This window comes from Scyliorhinus torazame, chromosome 7, assembly GCF_047496885.1.
Source record: "Scyliorhinus torazame isolate Kashiwa2021f chromosome 7, sScyTor2.1, whole genome shotgun sequence".
In the NCBI taxonomy this organism is placed as follows: Eukaryota; Metazoa; Chordata; class Chondrichthyes; order Carcharhiniformes; family Scyliorhinidae; genus Scyliorhinus; species Scyliorhinus torazame.
This window is the reverse complement of record NC_092713.1, coordinates 296,185,828-296,205,938: the sequence shown is the minus strand read 5'-3', so window position 1 is coordinate 296,205,938 and position 20,111 is coordinate 296,185,828. Positions and strand designations below refer to the sequence as shown.

The following is a 20,111-nucleotide window of genomic DNA, read 5'->3' as shown; positions in this document are numbered from 1 at the left end:
ATAAGTCTTTTGGTTTGGAAGGGAGGATTGTGAACTGCATGTTATTTCAAATGTGTTTGAAATTATATGGCGACTTAATTTCATCTCCTCAAAATGTCCCAACGTGCACCCCAATTAATTACTTACGAAGTGTGGTCATTGTTGTTATTTAGGGAATTGTGACTGAACAAGCAGTAGAGAGTTAAACAGGCTTTCTTTATTCATGGGATGTGGGCATTGCTGGTCGGACCAGAATTTGTTGCTACTCCTATTGCCCTTCAGAAGATCATAGAATCCCAGAGTACAGAAGGCGGCCATTCGGCCCATCGAGTCTGCGCTGGCCCTCGGAAAGAGCACCCCACCTCGGTCTACTCCCCCGCCCACTCTATGCCTGTAACCCCGCAACCTAACGTCATATCCCTTGACACTGAGGGGCAATCCCTGGACTCTGGATTGGCCTTGCAACAGCAAGTTCAATCCACCTAACCTGCACATTTTGGACTGTGGGAGGAACCCACACAGACAAGGGGAACGTGCAAACTTCACACAAGCAAGATGGGAATTGAACCTGGGTCCTGGGTGCTGTGAGGCAGCAATCCTCACCACTGTGCCAGCTTGTTGCAAAGATGGTGGGAGCAACCGCCTAGAACTGCTGTCGCTTGAGTGGTGTAGGTATCTTCACAGTGTTTGCTTAGAGAGGGAGTTCCAGGATTCTCACCCAGTGATAATGAAGTGATTGCTGATATATTTCCAAGTCAGGATGGTGTGTGACTTGGAGAGTAACTTGCAAGGTGGTGATGTTTCCACGCATCTGCTGCTTTTGTTCTTCTAGGTGGTAGAGGCCGTGGATTTGCTGCCAAATAAATTATTTTACATGGCACCATTAATGTAATAAAACATTCCAAATAATTCACAGGTATGATTGGCAAACAACATTTGAAAGCAAGTCTCATGAGATATTAAGGCAAATGACCAAAATCTTGATCAAAGAGAGATCTTAAGGAATATCTTACAGGAGGAAAAAGAGGTATAGATGTTTGGGGTTGAAATTTGGAGCTCGGGGCCAAAGCAGCTAACGGGGTAGTCACCAATAGTGAAATGATGTACGTAGATGTACAAGAGACTAGATTTCAGAATGTTAATAGGGCTGAAGAGGTGACAAAGGCAGAGAGCTGGGTGAGACCACAGAGGAATTTGCAAAAAAGATGAACATTTAAAATTTGAGTTGCTGCTGGAATCGGAGACAATGTAGGTCAATAAACAGTGGTGATGGGTAAATAGGACATGATGCAACTTGGGATGCAAGTCTAATTAAATAGCTCTTTTAAAAGGGCTAGTAGAGACATAATGGGACCAATGACCACTTTCAGTGTTGTAACATTGCTTCAAAAAAGATCCAAGCTGTCTAATATTTTTTGTCTTGCTCTCATCAGGACAGATGCAAGAATACCAAATTTTAAGATGGGCAACAATTTAAACTGCATGACAAAAGGGTGCTGATTGGTTGGCAAGTCAACTTTGATTGATCAAGGTATTGCCACAGGGAATGCACCAGGGAACATTACAAAAGTAACCCCATTGCAGGGTATTTAAGACAGTAGAGAAATGAGGAACTACAGGCCCGTTAGCCTGACAATATAGTTGGGAAAATACTAGAATCTATTATAAAGAATGTGATAACAGGACACTTAAAAAAAAATGCCAAGCTTGGGCATAGTTAACATGGTTTTATGAATGGGAAATAATTTTTGATAAACCATTTAATTTTTTGAGGATGTAACTCGCAGAATAGATAAGGGGGGTGGGAATGTGGGGTGGAATTTTATGTCCCTGTCCTGGTGGGGATGGGACCATAAAATATGGTGAGTTGTTCAAAAGTCCATTGACATTGGCGGGGCTTTGGATTTTCAGAAGGCTTTTGCTAAGGTCCCACACAAGATGTTAGTAAACAAAATTAGAGCACATGAGATTCAGGGTAATATACTGGCATGGACTGAGAATTGGTTAAAGGACAGAAAACAGCGAGTAGGAATAAAAGGCTTATTGTCAGGTCAGCAGATGGTGACTAGTGGGGTACTACAAGGATTAGTGCTGGAGCCTCAGGTGACTAGTGGGGTACTGCAAGAATTAGTGCTGGGGCCTCAGCTATTCACAATCTATATCCACAATTTGAATGTGGGGACCAAATGTGATATTTCCACATTTGCTGATGATGCAACTAGGTGGGAATGTTGTGAGGAGGATGCAAGGAGGCTTCAAGAGGATTTAGACAGGTTTAGTGAGTGGACAAGAACATGGAAGATGGATTATAATGTGGAAAAATCTGAAGTTATTCACGTTGGTAAGAAAAATAAAAATGTGGTTTATTTCTGAACTGGCGATAAATTGGAAAGTGTTGTGATGTCCAAAGAGAACTTGATGTCCTTGTCCATGAGTCAACTTGTTGCTTCACAGCTCCAGGGTCCCAGGTTTGATTCCCGGCTTGGGCCACTGTCTGTGTGGAGTCTGCATGTTCTCCCCATGTCTGCGTGGGTTTCCTCCAGGTGGTCCGGTTTCCTCCACAGGTCCCGAAAGACGTGCTGGTAGGTAATTTGGACATTCTGAATTCTCCCTCTGTGTACTCAAACAGGCGCCAGAATGTGGTGACTAGGGGCTTTTCACAGTAACTTCATTACAGTGTTAATGTAAGCCTACTTGTGACAATAAAGATTATTAAAATTAATTAAAAGCCAACATTCAGGTGCAGCAAGCAGTTCGGAAGGCAAATGGTCTGCTGTCCTTGATTGCAAGAGGATTTGAGTACAGGTAAAAATAAGTATTGCTGCAATTGTATAGAGTCTTGGTGAGATCACACCTGGGATATTATGTACCGTTTTGGTGTCCTTAGTTAAAGAAGGATATGCTTGCCACAGAAGGAGTGCAAGGAATTTCACCAGACTAATCCCTGAGATGGCGGGATTGTCCTGTGAGGAGAGATTTATGAGACTGGCCGGTGTTCTCTCAGTTTAGAAGAATGAGAGATGCTCTCATTGAAACTTATAATTCTCACAGGATGGTTATTTCCCCTGGCTTAGGGTGGATGTCTCGGAGTAAGTGGTAAACCCTGTAGGACTGAGATAAGTAGGAATTTCTTCACTCGGGGTGGTGAATCTTGGGAATTCTCTATCCCGGTGGGCTACGGAGGCTCAGTCATTGAGTATGTTCAAGACAAATATTGATAGATTTCTAGACATTAAAACATCAAAGGAGTTGGGGATAGTGCAGGAAAATGGCATTGAGGCAAATGATCAGCCATAATCCAGTTGAATGATAGAGCGGATTCAAGGGTTACAAATAGCCTATTACTCCTATTTCCGATATTCCTATTGGAATAGCTGAGCGCAGAGGTAACAAAAGCATGGGCACGGATTTCAGCAGCAGCTGGGCTGAGGCAGGATGGAGTTGGCCACATATTTTAAGAAGCTGTACACTCGGTTGATACAGGCATTTAAAATCTTGGAAGGACCTGTGGAACAAACTGTTCATGCAGTGAACTTTCACCGAATTCCTTCAAGACAGCTACACCCTTTGCTAGATGGGATGGAAATCATCTTGTACAAGAGCAAAGTATTCTGTAAAATAAATTAGGGTCTATTAAGGGGCTGGTTTAGCACTGGGCTAAATCGCTGGCTTTTAAAGCAGACCAAGGCAGGCCAGCAGCACGGTTCAATTCCCGTACCAGCCTCCCCGAACAGGTGCCGGAATGTGGCGACTAGAGGCTTTTCACAGTAACTTCATTGAAGCCTACTTGTAGGCCTACAATAAGCGATTTTCATTTCATTTTTATTTTTAATTTCATTTAATCTGGCTGTTTTGTTCACGAAGGGGGATCAGAGAGGAATTTTCCAGGTCTGTTTGTCCTGTGGTTTTACCTGGTTAATCAGCTTTTACCAGGAGAGTACATGGTTCCGGGAGAGTGGTGGGCTTTTGTAATGTGATGCGCCAGGTGTCGTATCTACATGGGAGAGGCTTAATTGACCCGTGGGCCTTTTTCTGTCCTTCATTTTCACATGCGGGAACTGGGAGTATATTTTGTGTTCTGCATAAGGCTGAAGAAAAGTTCTTTTTACTAAAAATGGGGAGATTTTGTGCTGACAGGAAATAAAACTCTACATTTAATATCCGGCAACGTTGAGTCCTGGTTCTCAGCTGAACATAGTGAAAATCACTATTTTGGAATCTGGACCAATACAGCTGTAGTGTCTCATGCATTTTTGATACCTGTTAAGTTGTGGGAAAACAGTGAGGGTAAGATTCAGTTCAAAAGTGCATTAGCCTATTAATGGCAGGTAGCATTAAAGTATAATTACTGATCCATTCTGGTTCTACTGAAAATTATACATTTTTGGTGTGCTGTTCCACCTATTATGGACAGTAAGAAGTCTTACAACACCAGGTTAAAGTCCAACAGGTTTGTTTCGATGTCATTAGCTTTCGGAGCACTGCCCCTTCCTCAGGTGTTGTAAGACTTCTTACTGTGCTCACCCCAGTCCAACGCCGGCATCTCCACATCATACCTATTATGGAAGTAGAACAGGGGCATGCACAGCCTACCCCGTGACCAGACTTACTGCAGCGGAAACTGGATTTGCACTGATTTCAGGCAGCATATTATCGATTCACCTTTAAGTCAAATAAGGTCAGTCTGTGGATTCCTGGCCTTATCCAGTCATATGGCACTAATTACCCATCAATGCAGCCAGGCAGTTTTGTAGTATCTGTACGTTGTTTCTGGGCATGCTTCATTCTGTTAGTAAATTGCTGTGGAACTTTGTGATGTCTTTTCCAATTCAGTCTGGAGCTTCATTGGGTTATATTTGGAATACACTATCCTAATATTTTCAAGAAAGATACCTGTCGTTTGGTAGTACTGAACTTGAATTTTGCTGAAAAAAGAACGGACAAACTGCGGAAGCTTTTCGTCTTTCTGCAGAATTTGAATTCTTGAGTTCAGTCTGGATGAGTTCAACAAAGAAAAAAGAACAAAGAAAAGTACAGCACAGAAACAGGCCCTTCGGCCCTCCAAGTCTGCGCTGACCATGCTGCCTGTCTAAACTAAAATCTTCTACACTTCCGGGGTCCGTATCCCTCTATTCCCATCCATCCTATTCATGTATTTGTCAAGACGCCCCTTAAACGTCACTATCGTCCCTGCTTCCACCATCCCCTCCGGCAGCGGGTTCCAGGCACCCACTACCCTCTGTGTAAAAACAACTTGCCTCGTACATCTACTCTAAACCTTGCCCCTCGCACCTTAAACCTATGCCCCCTAGTAATTGACCCCTCTACCCTGGGAAAAAGCCTCTGACTATCTGTCTATGTCCTCATAATTTTGTAGACCTCTATCAAGTCGCCCCTCAACCTCCTTCAAGTTGAAGAGCTCTGACAATATGTCTCTTGTTTCAGCAAAGATACTTTTGGTAACAATTCTTCTGCAGATAAACTTTGAAGCTTAAAATTTATATAGGATTCATGCGGCATAAAGTGAAATAATCAGTGTTGTGCAAAGATTGAATACATGAATGATTTTCACGGCATGTAAGGGCAAACTTGAAAGTATCAGAAGGGTCAATATCCAGAGGTGACAGATTTAAGGTAAAGAACTAGGGGAGGAAGCATATCATAGAATCCCTACACTGCAGCATTCGGCCCATCAAGTCTACACCGGTCCTCTGAAAGAGCACCCCACCCTTGCCCTACCTTTCCCCACTCTATCCCCAGGACCTCATAACTCCACCTAACCGTTTGGACACTGGGACAATTTCGCACAGCCAATCCACCTAACCTGACCAATTTTGGACTGTGGGAGAAACCAGAGTACCCGGAGGAAACCCATGCACACACGGGAAGAATGTGCAAACTAGACACAGTCACCCAAGGTTGGAATTGAACCCTGGTCCCTGGGGCTGTGAAGCAGCAGTGCTAACCACTGTGCCGCCCACAATATGTTTTATACAGCAAGTTGTGACCTGGAATGCACTGCCTTGAGGGTTGGTGAAATCTTTAAAAGGAGATTGGATAAATACTTGAAGGAAGAATATTACCGTGCTATTGGCAAAGAGCAGAGCAGTGGGACTAGTCTGATAGCTCCAGGAAAGAAATGACACCGACATGGATTGGGTGACTGCCTCCTAATTTTAAGTGGTTTAATGATGCAAGTGACTTACGATGTAGAATACTTAGAAGATAGGAGCAGGAGGAGGCCTTTTGGCCCTTTGAGCCTGCTCCGCCATTTATCACGATAATGGCTGATCATCCAACTCAATAGCCTAATCCTGCTTTCTCCCCATAACCATTGATCCCATTCGCCCCAAGTGCTAATAGTACAGGTGTTAAATAGCAGTAACAGAATCACTGAATTCTCAACAGTCTATATTGTGAGAGGAAACCTTAAAGGGCTTTCCTAAAATAGTTGGAACTCTGCAGTAGTTGTTCAGTTAACAGATTTATGTTTCTTGTTTTGCTTTAACAAAGTTTGGGATGCTGGACTTCCAATAATGATGTCAACTGTTGCTGTTCGACTTGGCTTCTTGTGGCCAGGGCTGTAATTTGATGCTTTTTATTTCTTGTGATTTTCCATCTTTGCATTTTGGTTTATGCTCAGTATCTGTTGATAAGATTGTGTGATGTTGTCTGGAAAATATGTCGTAGTATTCAGGTGGGGGAAAGGAATCATTTTCATGCTACCACACCACACCACACACCACCACCACATGAACCGAGCTGGGACAAGTGTTCTGGCGAAAAGAGTAAATAGGGTGGTCAATAGGACTTTAAACTAGAGATTGGTGGGGAAGGGAAAGTCAGGGAGCCAAGAGGTGAAGTAATCAGTGGGAAGCGTAGCTGCTTAGGAATACAAAAAAGCACGAAAAGACAGAACTCAGGAGAGGTTACGATAGTCCCCATCTCACAAAATATGACACAGTGTATGGAAAAGCTCAGTAAACCAAGGTCCACCGCACTAAGAAATCAAAAAGGGACGGTCAATAGAGAATTAAAGGTGCTATATTTAAATGCGCGCAGTGTACGGAACAAGGTAGATGAGCTTGTGGCCCAGATTGTGACTGGCAGGTATGATGTGATAGGCATCACAGAGACGTGGTTGCAGGGGGATCAGGACTGGCATTTAAACATCCAGGGATTCACAACCTATCGAAAAGACAGAGAGGTGGGCAGAGGGGGCGGGGTTGCCTTGTTAATTAGGAATGAAATTAAATCAATAGCACTAAACGACATAGGGTCAGATGATGTGGAGTCTGTGTGGGTAGAGTTGAGTAACTACAAAGGCAAAACCATGATGGGAGTTATGTACAGGCCTCCTAACAGTGGTCAGGACCAGGGGCACAAAATGCACTACGAAATAGAAAGTGCATGTCAGAAAGGCAAAGTCACAGTGATCATGGGGGACTTCAATATGCAGGTGGACTGGGGAAATAATGTTGCCAGTGGACCCAAGGAAAGGGTTGAATGTTTGCAGGAGGGCTTTTTGGAACAGCTTGTGATGGAGCCCACGAGGGAACAGGCCATTCTGGACTTAGTGTTATGTAATGAGCCAGACTTAATAAAAGATCTTAAAGTAAGGGAACACTTAGGAGGCAGTGATCATAATATGGTAGAATTCAGTCTGCAATTTGAAAGAAAGAAGGTAGAATCAGATGTAAAGAAAGGTGTTACAGCTAAATAAAGGTAACTACAGGGGCATGAGGGAGGAACTGACGAAAATCGACTGGGAGCAGAGCCTAGTGGGAAAGACAGTAAAACAGCAATGGCAGGAGTTTCTGGGAGTAATTGAGGACACAGTACAGAGGTTCATCCGAAAGAAAAGAAAGGTTATCAGAAGGGGGATTAGGCAGCCATGGCTGACAAAGGAAGTCAGGGAATGCATCAAAGCAAAAGAGAAAGCCTATAATGTGGCAAAGAGTAGTGGGAAGTCAGAAGATTGGGAAGGCTACAAAAACAAACAGAGCATAACAAAGAGAGAAATAAAGAAGGAGAGGATAAAATATGAAGGTAGGCTAGCCAGTAACATTAGGAATGGTAGTAAAAGTTTCTTTAAATACATTAAAAACAAACGGGAGACAAAAGTAGACATTGGGCCGCACCAAAATGACGCTGGTAATCTAGTGATGGAAGACAAGGAAATAGCTGAGGAACTAAATAAGTACTTTGCGTCAGTCTTCACAGTAGAAGACATGAGTAATATCCCAACAATTCAGGAGAGTCAGGGGGCAGAGTTGAATATGGTAGCCATCACAAAGGAGAAAGTGCTAGAGAAACAAAGAGGTCTAAAAATTGATAAATCTCCGGGCCCAGATGGGCTACACCCTAGAGTTCTAAAGGAGATAGCTGAAGAAATAGTGGAGGCGTTAGTTATGATCTTTCAAAAGTCACTGGAGTCAGGGAGAGTCCCAGAGGATTGGAAAATCGCTGTTGTAACCCCCCTGTTCAAGAAGGGAACAAGAAAAAAGATGGAACATTATAGGCCAATTAGCCTAACCTCGGTTGTTGGCAAGATTTTAGAATCCATCGTTAAGGATGAGATTTCGAAATTCTTGGAAGTGCAGGGTCGGATTAGGACAAGTCAGCATGGATTTAGTAAGGGGAGGTCGTGTCTGACAAACCTATTAGAGTCCTTTGAAGAGATAACAAATAGATTAGACCAAGGAGAGCCAATGGATGTTATCTATCCTGACTTCCAAAAGGCCTTTGATAAGGTGCCTCACAGGAGACTGCTGAGTAAAATAAGGGCCCATGGTATTCGAGGCAAGGTACTAACATGGATTGACGATTGGCTGTCAGGCAGAAGGCAGAGAGTTGGGATAAAAGGTTTTTTTTCGGAATGGCAACCGGTGACGAGTGGGGTGGGCCACAGCTGTTCTCTTTATATATTAACGATCTAGATGATGGGACTGGGGGCATTCTGGCTAAGTTTGCCGATGATACAAAGATAGGTGGAGGGGCAGGTAGTATTGAGGAGGTGGGGAGGCTGCAGAAAGATTTAGACAGTTTAGGAGAGTGGTCCAAGAAATGGCTGATGAAATTCAACGTGGGCAAGTGTGAGGTCTTGCACTTTGGAAAAAAGAATAGAGGCATGAACTATTTTCTAAACGGTGACAAAATTCATAATGCTGAAGTGCAAAGGGACTTGGGAGTCCTAGTCCAGGATTCTCTAAAGGTAAACTTGCAGGTTGAGTCCGTAATTAAGAAAGCAAATGCAATGTTGTCATTCATCTCAAGAGGCTTGGAATATAAAAGCAGGGGAGACTAGGACCCATGGGCACAGCCTTAGAATAAAAGGGAGTCACTTTAGAACAGAGATGAGGAGAAATTTCTTCAGCCAGAGAGTGGTGGGTCTGTGCAATTCATTGCCACAGAGGGCGGTGGAGGCCGGGACGTTGAGTGTCTTTAAGACAGAAGTTGATAAATTCTTGATTTCTCGAGGAATTAAGGGCTATGGAGAGAGAGCGGGTAAATGGAGTTGAAATCAGCCATGATTGAATGGTGGAGTGGACTCGATGGGCCGAATGGCCTTATTTTCGCTCCTCTGTCTTATGGTCTTATAATGAAAACAAAAAGTACTCTAAATATCCTGCAGGTTATGCAGGGCATAGTATAAACCAGGAAATATTGGAGGCTTGTAAGAAAGGTACGATAATAAACATGGGTGATTTTAATATGCATGTAGACTAGATGAATCAAATTGGCAAGGGTAAAGTTAATTGAATGTATTAAAACGTTTCTTGGAGCAATATGCTTTGGAACCAAACAGGCTCGTCTGGCTATGATATTTTATAATAGGAGGGATTAATTAACGACCTTGTAGCTAAGTATCTCAGGGAAGAGTAATCATACCATGATAGAATTTCAAATTCAGTTTGAGAGTGGGAAACTGGAGTCCCACACTAGTGTTCTGGCGTTAAACAGAGATAATTACATCAGCATGAGAGCAGATCTGTCCCTACTGGACTGGGCAGGAAGACTAAAAGGTAAGACAGTTGATGAGCAGTGGCAGTTGTTTAAGGAGATATTCAATTCCTCCCAACTAAAATATATTCCATAGAGGAAGAAAGATTGTAAGAGAGGGAAAAACATCCATGACTAAGCAAGGAAGTTAAAGATAACATAAAGGCAAAAAGTACGGCATCCCATGTTGTAAAGGCCAGTGGCAGGCTGGAAGAAGGGCAAGTTTTAAAGATCAACAAAGGGTCACTAAAAAAGTAATAAAAAGAGCCAAGGTAGATTATGAAAGAAAATTAGTGCAACCTCTACAAAAAGCAAAAGCTTCCACAAAGTATATAAAAAGGAAGCGAGTAGCTAAAGTGAATGTTGGCCCCTTAGAGGATGAGACTGGGGAGTTAATGGTGGGGAATACAGAAATGTCAGTTACGCTAAATCAATGTTTTGCTTCAGGTTTCACAGTGGAGGACACTAGTACTATCCCAATAGTAACAGGTAATGCAGAGGAATTTAGACATCATTATCAGTAAGAAAAAGTACTAAACAAACTATTGGGATTGAAGGAAGGCAATGCCCCAGGGCCTGATGGCCTACATCCTAGGGTCTTAAAGGAAGTGGTAGTGAAGAGAGTGGATCCATTGGTTATAACATTCCAAAATTCCCTGGATGCGGTAAAGGTTCCAGTGGATTGGAAAAATGCTAATTCAAAGAGGGAGGGAGGCAGAAAGTAGGAAACTATAGAAGTTAGTTTAACATCTGTCATTGGGAAATTGTTAGATTCCATTATTCAGGAAGCATTAACAGGATATTTGGAAAGTCAAAACGCAATCCATCAGAGTCATCATGGTTTTATGAAAGGTAGACTAATTTGCTAGATTTCTTCAAAGATGTAACAAGCTAAGTGGAATAATGTGATCCTGTAGATGTATATCTGGACTATCAGAAGGCACTTGATAAGATGCCACACAAATAGCTAATACACAAGGTAAACTCACATGGGATTAGGGATAATTTATTAGCTTGGCTAGAAGACTAACCTACAGAAGGCAAAGAATTGGGATAAATGGGACCTTTTCTGGTTGGCAAGATGTAACTAGTGGGGTGCCACCAGGATTTGGTGCTCCTGGCCCCAATTATTTTAGAGATAAAAGGTACTATAGTCAAATTTGCAGATGGGAGAATAAGTTGCAAATGAGGAAAAAGGAAATTTACAAATGGATGTATATAGGTTAGGTCAGTGAGCCACAATCTGGCAGATGGAGTTTAACGTGGATAAGTGTGAGGTTATCCATTTTGGCCAAATGGAAAGACAATTTATTATCTAAATAGAGAGAAACTTCAGAGTGCTTTGATGCAGAGGGATCTGGGTGTCCTTGTGCATGAAAGCCTGCATGCAGGTACAGCCGATAATAAGGAAGGCAAATGCATTTTTGGCCTCTATAGCTAAAAGGATAGCATATAAAAGTGGGGAAGTGTTGCTGCAACTGTACAAGACATTGATGAGACCACACCTGGGGTACTGTTTTGGTCTCCTTATTTGAGGAGGGATGTAGTTGCATGAGAGCAGTTGAGGAGATTCACCAGATTGATTCCAGAGATGAGGGATTTGTCTTATGAAGAGAGATTGAGAAGTTTAGGCCCAAACTCTCTCGAGTTCAGAAGAATGAGAAGAGATCTAATTGAGGTATATAAGATGATAAAAGTTATTGACAAAGTAGATGTAGAGCAGATGCTTGCTCTTGTGGGGCAATCTAGAACGAGAGGTCACAGTTTTAGGATAAGGGGTAGCAGATTTAAAACAGAGATGAGGAGAAATTACTTCTCAAAGAGTCGTGACTGTGAAATTCACTGCCCCAGAGTGTGGTGGATGCCGGGACATGAAATAAATTTAAGGAGGAGATAGACAGATTTTTAATTAGTTTTTAAAAGAATTTCAGAGTATCCAATTATATTTTTTCCAATTAAGGGGCAGAAACGGGGAGAATGTGAAAACTCATAACGGACAGTGACCCAGGGCCGGGATCGAACCCGGGACCTCGGTGCCGTGAGGCAACGGTGCTAACCACTGTGCCATCGTGCTGCCCATCAGTAATGGGTTGAAGGGTTATTGAGAACAGGCAGGAAAGTGGAGTCGAGACCTAGATTAGGTCAGCTATGACCGTATTGAATGGCGGAGCAGGCTCGAGGGGCTGAATTGCTACTCCTGCTAGTTCTTATGTTCCTGAGGTGGTAGGGTGGCAGGTAGGTAGAATGACAGATGGGGAAGGCAAATGGATGAGTGAGAAGGGTGGCAGGTGGTCAATGTGCCGGTGGGTTGAGGGGTGGTGGTGCGGGCAGTCGGGTGGTAGGGGCTAGTTAGGTTAAGTTAGGGGGGTTGGGGTGGGGTCAGTGAGTGATTGGGAGGTCAGTTTTACAGTTACCCAGGAATTCTAACATTTCCTGAGTAACTAAGTCAGAACCGTCTGAAGGGCTGGCGGGTCTGGGAAGTGGTTTAATTCCCCATCGGAAGTTCAAATTTTCCTGGAAATTCTCAGAGTCAGTGTACTGGGACCGAGTAGCCCATGGTCTCTGCCCACCTGAAGACCGAACATCTGGGCCATAGTCTTTTGTTTCAACCAGGTTGCACAAAAGTTGTTAGATTTGAAAATTCAAAAGCTCTGATAGAATGATAATGAATTCATTGGCAAATCATAGTAATAAATTTCTATCAATTAATCTGCAACAGGCCCAAAAATGGCACATGAAAATCCCCAGTGGGAGAGAGCTTCAAGGAACCACAGGTTTAGAGCCACGTTTTCCCTCCCAAGCACTTGCCACATGTCATGTATTAAATTACTTGCACATTGCGCCCTCATGCAATTTTCTGAAATAAATGTACCTAATTTACATTTGGATGCATCAACAATGATTGTCTCCTGTCACTGTCTCCTACAGGGGCCTGTTTCATAGATTGAGCATTCATTTGTTCACTAAAACATTGTTCATACAGATACATTTTGAATTTATCCTCCTTAAACCACAGTCATTGTGCCCTGGATCTACTGTTTCGGACAAGGTGGAATAACCTTTCATGGCACACATTATCTGCATTATTTTGTCCCTTTTAAACTAAAAATAGCATAACCCTCGATTCCCTTCCCCCCCCCCCCCGAATCGTTTATCGAACTTCCCATTAAAACTAACTAATGTATCTAATCTGTTTAGATTAAATAACCCCTTTCTGTGTTGAAATAGATCTATTCACTTCAACAAATTCCTGTGGTAGCGAGTTCCACATTCTCATTAATCTTTGGTTCAAGAAGTTCCTTCTGAAGTCCCTATTTGAGTTTTTGTTGACTATCTTATGTTGATGCTTTCTGGATTTGCTCTTCCCCACAAGTGGGAACATCCATCCTCTTTACTGTGTCAAAACCGTTCATAATTTTTAAATCCTCCATTAGGTTGCCCTTCTTTACAAGAGGAAATAAAAAGATCCAGATTATTCATCTATTCCTTGCAGTTTTTCTTTTTTCCTTATGCTGTGAAAAATACTTGTTGCTCTTTCAGTGCCTTCAGTCTTGAGGGTTCTACCATTCTCTATATTCCCTATCTGCATTAGACCTTCCAAAATGCATTGCCTCACATTTGTCCGGATTAAACTCCATCTGCCATCTCTCCGCCCAAGTCTCCAAACAATCTAAATCCTGCTGTATCCTCTGACAGTCCTCATCGCTATCCGCAATTCAACCAACCTTTGTGTCGTCTGCGAACGTACTAATCAGACCAGTTACATTTTCCTCCAAATCATTTATATACACTACAAACAGCAAAGGTCCCAGCACTGATCCCTGCGTAACACCACTAGTTACAGCCCTCCAATTAGAAAAGCATCCTTCCATTGCTGCTCTCTGCCTTCTATGACCTAGCCAGTTCTGTATCCACCGTGCCAGCTCACCCCTGATCCTGTGTGACTTCACCTTTTGTACTAGTCTACCATGAGGGACCTTATCAAAGGCCTTACTGAAGTCCATGTAGACAACATCCACTGCCCTACCTGCATCAATCATCTTTGTGACCTCTTCGAAAAACTCTCATCAAGTTAGTGAGACACGACCTCCCCTTCACAAAACCATGCTGCCTCTCACTAATACGTCCATTTGCTTCCAAATGGGAGTAGATCATGTCTCGAAGAATTCTCTCCAGTAATTTCCTACCAGTGACGTAAGGCTCACCGGCCTGTAGTTCCCTGGATTTCCTTGCTACCCTTCTTAAACAGAGGAACAACATTGGCTATTCTCCAGTCCTCCGGGACATCACCTGAAGACAGTGAGGATCCAAAGATTTCTGTCAAGTCCTCAGCAATTTCCTCTCTAGCCTCCTTCAGTATTCTGGGGTAGATCCCATCAGGCCCTGGGGACTTATCTACCTTAATATTTTTCAAGACGCCCAACACCTCGTCTTTTTGGATCTCAATGTGATCCAGGCTATCTACACACCCTTCTCCAGACTCAACATCCACCAATTCCTTCTCTTTGGTGAATACTGATGCAAAGTATTCATTTAGTACCTTGCCCATTTCCTCTGGCTCCACACATAGATTCCCTTGCCTATCCTTCAGTGGGCCAACCCTTTCCCTGGCTACCCTCTTGCTTTTTATGTACGTGCAAAAAGCCTTGGGACTTTCCTTAACCCTATTTGCCAATGACTTTTCGTGACCCCTTCTAGCCCTCCTGACTCCTTGCTTAAGTTCCTTCCTACTTTCCTTCTATTCCACACAGGCTTTGTCTGTTCCCAGCCTTTTAGCCCTGACAAATGCCTCCTTTTCCTTTTCGACAAGGCCTACAATATCTCTCGTTATCCAAGGTTCCCGAAAATTGCCGTATTTATCCTTCTTCCTCACAGGAACGTGCCGGTCCTGAATTCCTTTCAACTGACACTTGAAAGCCTCCCGCATGTCAGATGTTGATTTACCCTCAAACATCCGCCCCAATCTAGGTTCTTCAGTTCCCGGCTAATATTGTTATAATTAGCCTTCCCCCAATTTAGCACATTCATCCTAGGACCACTCTTATCCTTGTCCACCAGCACTTTAAAACTTAGTGAATTGTGGTCACTGTTCCCGAAATGCTCCCCTACTGAAACGTCTACCACCTGGCCAGGCTCATTCCCCAATACCAGGTCCAGTACCGCCCCTTCCCTAGTTGGACTGTCTACATATTGTTTTAAGAAGCCCTCCTGGATGCTCCTCGCCCCTGGCACTAAGTGAGTCCCAGTCAATTTTGGGGAAGTTGAAGTCTCCCATCACAACAACCCTGTTGTTTTTACTCTTTTCCAAAATCTGTCTACCTATCTGCTCCTCTATCTCCTGCTGGCTGTTGGGAGGCCTGTCGTAAACCCCCAACATTGTGACTGCACCCTTCTTATTCCTGATCTCTACCCACATAGCCTCACTGCCCTCTGAGGTGTCCAACCGTAGTACAGCTGTGATATTCTCCCTAACCAGTAGCGCAACTCCGCCACCCCTTTTACACCCCCTCTATCCCACCTGAAACATCTAAATCCTGGAGTGTTAGCTGTAATCCTGCCCTTCCCTCAACCAGGTCTCTAATGGCAACAACATCATATTTCCAAGTACTAATCCAAGCTCTAAGTACATCTGCCTTACCCGTAATACTTCTTGCATTAAAACATATGCACTTCAGGCCACCAGACCCGCTGTGTTCAGCAACTTCTCCCTGTCTGCTCTTCCTCAGAGCCATACTGGCCCTATTCCCTAGATCTCCCTCAATGCTTTCACCTTCTGACCTATTGCTCCCGTGCCCACCCCCCTGCCATACTAGTTTAAACCCTCCCGTGTGACACTAGCAAACCTCGCGGCCAGGATAGTTATGCCTCTCCAGTTTAGATGCAACCCGTCCTTCTCATATACAGGTCACAGCTGCCCCGGAAGAGCTCCCAGTGGTCCAGATAACGGAAACCCTCCCTCCTACACCAGCTGTTTAGCCACGTGTTTAGCTGCTCTATCTTCCTATTTCTAGCCTCACTGGCACAGGGAGTAATCCCGAGATTACAACCCTAGAGGTCCTGTCTTTTAACTGTCTGCCTAGCTCCCTGAACTCCTGCTGCAGGACCTTATGCCCCTTCCTGCCTAGGTCATTAGGACCAATATGTACAACGACCTCTGCCTGTTTGCCCTCCCCCTTCAGGATGCCCGCTACCCGTTCGGAGACATCCTGGACCCTGGCACCAGGGAGGCAACATACCATCCTGGAGTCTCTTTCACGTTCACCGAAGCGCTTATCTGTGCCCCTGACTATAGAGTCCCCTATGACTTATTGCTCTTCTGTGCTTTGACCCTCCCTTCTGAACATCAGAGCCAGCCGTGGTGCCACTGCTCTGGCTGCTGCTGTTTTCCTCTGAAAGGCTATCCCCCCCCCCAACAGTATCCAAAGGGGTATACCTGTTCAAGAGGGGGACAACCACAGGGGATTCCTGCACTGACTGCCTGCCCTTTCTGGTGGTCACCCATTTCTCTGCCTGCACCTTGGGTGTGACCACATTTATATAACTGCTATCTATGACGCTTTCCGCCAGCTGCATGCTCCTAAGTGCATCCAACTGTTGCTCCAACCGAACCATGCGGTCTGTGAGGAGCTCCTGTTGGGTGCACTTTCTGCAGAATTAAGCCATCCGTGACGCTGGAAGCCTCCCGGACCTGCCACATCTCACAATCAGAGCACTGCACCCCTCTAATTGACATTGCGTCAGTTAATTAGTAAATTAAATTTAAAAGTTTTTTTTTAAAAGTTACTGTTAACTATATGTTTCCTAGCACTAGATTTCTACTATAAATCTGAAGCTAAATACAGTACTCTCCGATCTCTGGCTTAGATACCCCTCTAAATTATAATTAAGTAATTATGTTTAATTAGTTTACCAATGCTTAATTTTTTAAATTTAGTGCAGATTCCCAACCAGTCAGCCACTCAGGTCACTGCTTTTCTGTGATGTCACTTCAGTTTCCCCCCGCACGCCACACACAATTTGAAAAGGTAATAAAAGTAAAAATGAGTAAAAATTACTTACTCGATGGGCTGAATGGCCTCCTTCAGCACTAAATTCTATGAAACGTAAAATAATTTTGGTCACACTACTGTTTCATGCTCTGGGAAGTAAGTTATAAGGTTACAATGTCATGTGTGCTCTGCTCGCAAGGCCATTCTTGGCTCATTGTCAGCTGATGCTTCATTCTGAGCTGTTTTCTTGGCAATATTTGGCAGTGGTGATTTACCTTTGGCTTCCACTCAGAGCAGGGCAGAGGCAAGCCCCAATTCTATCTCAGCCAGAATTGGAATCTAATAATAAAAAGTTCTTTCAGTTCCTCCCTCTCAATAAACCCTGTGTTTCCAACATTTCTGATATCTTATTTGTGTTCTTTGTGAAGGCAGAACCAAAATATGTATTTAGTTGGTCAGCCACTTCTTTGTTTCCCATTATAAATTCCCCTGTTTCTGACTGTAAGGGACCTACATTTGCATTCACCAATCATTTTCTCTTTACATATGTATAGAAACTTTTACAGTCAGTTTTTATGTTTTCCTCAAGCTTTCGCTCTTACTCTATTTTCTCCTTCTTAATTAATCCCTTGGTTCTCCTTTGCTGTATTCTAAACTGCTCACAAAGCTCAGTTCTGTTGCTTTTCTGGCCAATTGGTGTGCCTCTTCCTTGGATCTAATACGATCTCAATTTCTCTTGTAAGCCACCTTTCCTACAAAGAACAAAGAAAATTACAGCACAGGAACAGGTACTTCAGCCCTCCCAGCCTGCGCCGATCCAGATTCTTTATCTAAACCTGTCTTCTATTTTCCAAGGATCTATTTCCCTCTGTTCCCCACCTGTTCATGTTCATATATCTGTCTAGATGTATCTTAAATGATACTATTGTGCCCGCCTCTACCACCTCCGCTGGCAAAGCGTTTCAGGCACCCACCACCCTCTGCGTAAAAAAACTTTCCATGCACATCTCCCTTAAACTTTCCCCCTCTCACCTTGAAATCGTGACCCCTTGTAATTGACACCCCCACTCTTGGGAAAAGCTTGTTGCTATCCACCCTGTCCATACCTCTCATAATTTTGTACACCTCAATCAGGTCCCCCCTCATCCTCCGTCTTTCCAACGAAAACAATCCTAATCTACTCAACCTTTCTTCATAGCTAGCCCCCTCCATACCCGGCAACATCCTGGTGAACCTCCTCTGCACCCTCTCTAAAGCATCCACATCCTTCTGGTAACGTGGCGACCAGAACTGCACGCAGTATTCCAAATGTGGCCTAACCAAAGTCCTATACAACTGTAACATGACCTGCCGACTCTTGTACTCAATACCCCGTCAAATGAAGGCAAGCATGCTGTATGCCTTCTTGACCACTATCGACCTGCGTTGCCACCTTCAGGGTACAATGGACCTGAACTCCCAGATCTCTTTGTACATCAGTTTTCCCCAGGACTCTTCCATTGACCGTATAGTCCGCTCTTGAATTAGATCTTCCAAAATGCATCACCTCGCATTTGCCTGGATTGAACTCCATCTGCCATTTCTCTGCCCAACTCTCCAATCTATCTATATTTTGCTATATTCTTTGACAGTCCTTCTCGCTATCTGCAACTCCACCAATCTTGGTATCATCTGCAAACTTGCTAATCAGACCACCTATACCTTCGTCCAGATCATTTATGTATATCACAAACAAGAGTGGTCCGAGCACGGATCCCTGTGGAACACCACTAGTCACCTTTCTCCATTTTGAGACACTCCCTTCCACCACCACTCTCTGTCTCCTGTTGCCCAGCCAGTTCTTTTGCCATCTAGCTAGTACACTCTGAACCCCATACAACTTCACTTTTTCCATCAACCTGCCATGGAAACTTTATCAAACGCCTTACTGAAGTCCATGTATATGACATTTACAGCCCTTCCCTCATCAATTAACTTTGTCACTTCCTCAAATAATTCTATTAGGTTTGTAAAACATGACCTCCCCTGCACAAAACCATTCTGCCTATCACTGATCGAAGTCTTACAACACCAGGTTAAAGTCCAACAGGTTTGTTTGAAACAAACCTGTTGGACTTTAACCTGGTGTTGTAAGACTTACTGTGCTCACCCCAGCCCAATGCCGGCATTTCCACATTATCACTGATAAGTCTATTTTCTTCCAAATGTGAATAGATCCTATCCCTCAGTATCTTCTCCAACAGTTTGCCTACCACTGACGTCAAGCTCACAGGTCTATAATTCCCTGGATTATCCCTGCTACCCTTCTTAAACAAAGGGACAACATTAGCAATTCGCCAGTCCTCCGGGACCTCACCCGTGCTCAAGGATGCTGCAAAGATATCTATTTTGTCCCTCGCTTCCCTCAGTAACCTGGGATAGATCCCATCCAGATCTGGGGACTTGTCCACCTTAATGCCTTTTAGAATACCAAAACCTCCCCCTTCCTTATGCCGACTTGACCTAGAGTATTTAAACATCCATCCCTAACCTCAACATCTGTCATGTCCCTCTCCTTGGTGAATACCGATGCAAAGTACTCATTAACAATCTCACCCATTTCCTCTGACTCCACGCATAAATTCCCTGTTTTGTCTTTGAGTGGGCCAATCCTTTCTCTATTTACCCTCTTGCTCCTTATATACAAATAAAAGGCTTTGGGATTTTCCTTAACCCTGTTAGTCAAAGATATTTCATGACCCCTTTTCGCCCTCTATTGCGCGTTTGAGATTTGTCCTACTTTCCTGATATTCCTCCAAAGCTTCATCAGTTTTAAGTCGCCTAGATCTTATGTATGCTTCCTTTTTCATCTTAGCTAGTCTTACAATTCCACTCATCATCCATGGTTCCCTAATCTTGCCATTTCTATCCCTCATTTTCACGGACATGTCTGTCCTGCACTCTAATCAACCTTTCCTTAAAAGACTCCCACATTTCAAATGTGGATTTACCCTTAAACAACTGCTCCCAATCCACATTCCCTAGCTCCTGCCGAATTTTGTTATACTTGGCCTTTCCCCAATTTAGCACTCTTCCTTTAGGACCACTCTCGTCTTTGTCCATGAGTATTCTAAAACTTACGGAATTGTGATCACTATTCCC

At 43.6% G+C, this 20,111-nt stretch overlaps 1 protein-coding gene across 3 annotated transcripts in view; it reads left to right on the top strand.

Annotated features, from left to right (window-relative positions):
• The window catches only part of rad50 (RAD50 homolog, double strand break repair protein), a 247,401-nt gene that overhangs the window by 468 nt on the left and 226,822 nt on the right, over positions 1–20,111 (top strand). The window contains exon 1 of one of the 3 annotated variants that reach the window (XM_072512635.1): positions 2,543–2,561. The exons of the other annotated variants lie outside the window; for them this stretch is intronic. The gene's annotated coding sequence lies outside the window, so the exon portion shown is untranslated. Of the gene's footprint in view, positions 1–2,542; positions 2,562–20,111 lie in introns of those variants that run through there. 3 annotated transcript variants of the gene reach the window in all.